This window comes from Lygodium microphyllum, chromosome 23 (genome assembly GCF_053477565.2).
Source record: "Lygodium microphyllum isolate KBCC chromosome 23, Lygodium_microphyllum_v1.1.10, whole genome shotgun sequence".
Classification (NCBI taxonomy): domain Eukaryota; kingdom Viridiplantae; phylum Streptophyta; class Polypodiopsida; order Schizaeales; family Lygodiaceae; genus Lygodium; species Lygodium microphyllum.
Genome location: NC_141157.1, coordinates 79,202,213 through 79,205,982, shown reverse-complemented (window position 1 = coordinate 79,205,982; position 3,770 = coordinate 79,202,213). Strand labels below are relative to the sequence as shown.

Below are 3,770 nucleotides of genomic sequence, written 5' to 3'. Positions count from 1 at the left end.
AGGGAATGTTTCCTATAATACCATGTTTTTCTTTTGCCTTTCGATATATTTTAGCAATAGCATCAAATATATATCCATGTATCCCATGGATAAAGTGGGTGGCTTGTCTAACCTCAAACAAAGATTTTGTATTTGTACTATATCATTGATGTTCTTTTGAATGTACCATGTTTAAGTCAAAATAGTATATAAATCGAACCTTGAAGGGCACAAATGTAACCATGTGTCATCGTACTTGCATCTTACACAAGCAAAGATTTGGTCTCTGAAGTCATGTAATGTCACTGTAAGGACTTCAAAATCTCAATGAACTCAGCACTAAGTAGTGATGGAGGATGACTTTTTCAGATTTTTAGCTATCTCTTCCTCTTTCTTATCACTAATTGGTGATGGAGAGCAAGGACACCATAAGAACTGCATGCAAAAACGCGCCACACTTAAAACTCAATAGCAATAATTCATGTTAGCTCCAATTTTCACTGCATATAACTATTACTTCCAAATACTTAAAACTCCATAACAATTCCTCTCAACTCCTATTTGTACTACATATATATTTTAATTCTAAACAGGAGCTTCTATTAGATGAAAACATGCAATCCACTACTCCAGGCATAAGTCAGTGTGGGTACGAATTCAACCCATACTACTCTGGCAACACTTAAAACTTCATAGCAATTCAAGTCAACTCCAATTTTCACTGCACATATATGTTAAATCCAAACACCAGCTTCCACTAAATGGAAACACATAATGTACTACTCCAAGGCATAAGCTAGCTGGATAAATTCAACCCATTCTCCTTACCTAGAAAAGCCTATCCCTACGAAGTCAATTAAGCAATTTGCCACTGAAAGACCAGATATTAAAACCATCTCAATTTGATGTACATATGTGATTGACCTTGACACAAACTTGATTACAAGTAAATGCAAATGATTATAGATCACACTACTTAGAAGTAAATGGTAACTATTCTATAGTGTACTATATTTTCCTATATCCTTTGAGCCAAAACCATGAGAGTTCTAAAAATCATTACCTTCCTATTGGATCCCAATCTACATCTATGGCCATGAAGTGGTGAGCTATGACGATTGTTTCCAATTCATCAGCATTGTAGAAATCTAACTGCCCATTGTATGCCTTTAGTCCAACCAAAACAATAAATTGCCCAATTGGAGACCAATAAAGGAAATTTGCTTGCTTACCCTTCAAATTTTCGACTTTGTTACTCGCCCCACATTGTTTGGACTTTTCATAGAGTAGAGTGTAACATCTTGTCTAGGTCCATCGCCACGAATGATGGCAAATCTGTGACCTTTAGGCTCCCCTGCAAATGCAATAATTTTTTCATTTTTTCTTTCTAGTTCCAAAACCATGGAATTGGAATGTCTCTCTCCTAGATTCAGAGCAATTCAAATCCAGTGTATGTACTCTTTTTTTGTGTACCTATCTACTTTCATGACCAAATAATCCCAATGCTTTGCTAGTACATTTTACAATCACTACCACTGAATAAGTCCTTTTGTATGAGCTCCTCCCTATTGGGGATCTACACTAGACTTACTTATCAAACTATGCAAGAACCAATTAAAGCAGCAAGTCCAGTCGAGACACTCCAAAAATACACTATTGTGAATAATAGAGATAAAGGGGGTGACCTTGCTCAACACAGTAGAAACAATGAGCTAGAAGAAAAAAATGATGCACAACACAAAAAAATACCATTCATAATAGGAAGGCACAACAACAATTACAACTTCTAGAAACAATGCATCTTATGAAAGTTTAGCATAAGGCCAAATGCACTCACTCTAATAGGTTTATTTCCTCCATTTCCTTCAAGAACAAATAAAGCCATGATAGAGTCTATGGGGGACCAACTAAAGACCATGACATTTTCTACTATCAAGGATTTCTTATCAAGAAGATTCATGGTCTCAGTCTCATACACGTTGATTGCATTCTTGCCTATTAGAGCAAAATACTTGTCATCTCTATATGCACCAGCATGAAAGCAACCATTAATCTCAATTAACTTAAACTTATAAGAGAGAAACAAAGAATAAATAGAGAATAATTATACTTGAACACTAGCTAAGAGATACCTACCACACCCCCTAATCCACAAGTTGCAAAATCATCTACACTTTCCTTAAATTCTATAAGCACTTTCCTAGCCCTCACATCATAATAAATTAAGTATCATCCTCTAGATAAACATATCTAGACATCAATAGATACTTGTGCAGGTAGTTTTCCAAGGAATAAATAAAATTCATCAATAACCTATGTATCTCTAGGGTTGCTTGGTTCATGACTACTATATGTCACAATCTATTTGTCTCTTAGAGAGAAGTTAATCAATCTAACCTAAAAGAGTAGATCATAGAATTGATACAAGAGCCATCATTCATATTTAGCAACATTCCCAACTTACAAACCATAATGTTACTAGCCATTGTGAAATATGCACTAATGCCTCAGACACCAACTAACCTTTAGCCATGCTACCTGATCTCATTGTCACACAAATATTTTTAGGGTTTTCATGAAGCACTCCAAGAAGAACATCCATCACATATGGACAGGTCCAACAATCTCCACTTCGTCTATAATATGCATAAGGAGGTGGGTTTCTATCGTGAGTATACTGGTGGGCAAGTACTTCTCAAAGAGACAGACCATCTCCACTGCTCCCTGCCTTGCGGATTCAATAGAGGATGTCTTGATCTCCTTCTATGAAATCCATTGCACCAAATTTGACAACCTGTAAATTGTCCCATGTATTTCTGGAGAAAGGCATCTTGCGATCACGATCGGTAGTACAAACTGCCACAAATAAAGCAGCATTAAGAACAATGAATACACTCCAAATAGCAAATTATGCAGGTCACATACAATCCATTCGTAGTACAAAATTGCCATATCTTATGCCAATCACAGGATTTTAGCCCTGTTGTTGGTCATCTTTAGAAAACGCAGATCTAAGAGAACGCATCATACCCGTCTAGACCTGATAATTTACTCCACAATGTGCTCTTCTTTAGTGGACAAAACTCAAGGAATGGGAGGTAGTTGCAAGCGAACACCAATACTCGACTGTGGCCAAAGCACCATCATCTTGCCTACCTCCTTCATTAAATCCATTTGTGCCCCTACAATGTCTCTCTTTCCTGCAAATGTGGTCCCATAGTAAGTTGCCCACATTCTTGAAAATATGCATTGGATCCAACAAGTGGATGATTTATAAGTGGATCCAATACGAAAACTCATAGAAAACCAAGAATTGTCACATTCCGTTTGGATGTCACTCTATGTGGACCATTTTCAACTCGTACAAGCTTTGGGCGTTCATTCATGTTGGAGGTCATTCAAGAAAAACATCCCTCAATTCATGACCCTCCAACAAGAAAGCGGTGTGTCCTTGATATATCATCTTCTTTATGGTTTGCGGCCTTCCAGAGTCTAATTGCGGCCCACACAATGGACATGCATGATAACCTAAGATAACCAGACCTATCCCAACACCTCTATTTAGTGAACACAAACTTGAACGAGCTATGATAGATATGACCAATGAGAATGGAAGCCTATTTACCTAAGAACTTCCCGAATCGTGGAAAGTCATATATGATCTACATGAGAATGGCTTGTATATTGGTGAACCGTCAATCATCGTGCTTGCTCATATATTTCACGATGACCCCCTCCTCCCATAAAATCTTAAGCTCATCAACTAATGGGCGCAGATAGACGTCCATATT

At 37.2% G+C, this 3,770-nt stretch overlaps 1 pseudogene; it reads right to left on the bottom strand.

Annotated features, from left to right (window-relative positions):
• Positions 1–318: 318 nt before the first annotated feature.
• Positions 319–2,911, bottom strand: LOC148016376 (eukaryotic translation initiation factor 3 subunit B-like; annotated as a pseudogene).
• Between the last annotated feature and the right edge of the window lie 859 nt (positions 2,912–3,770).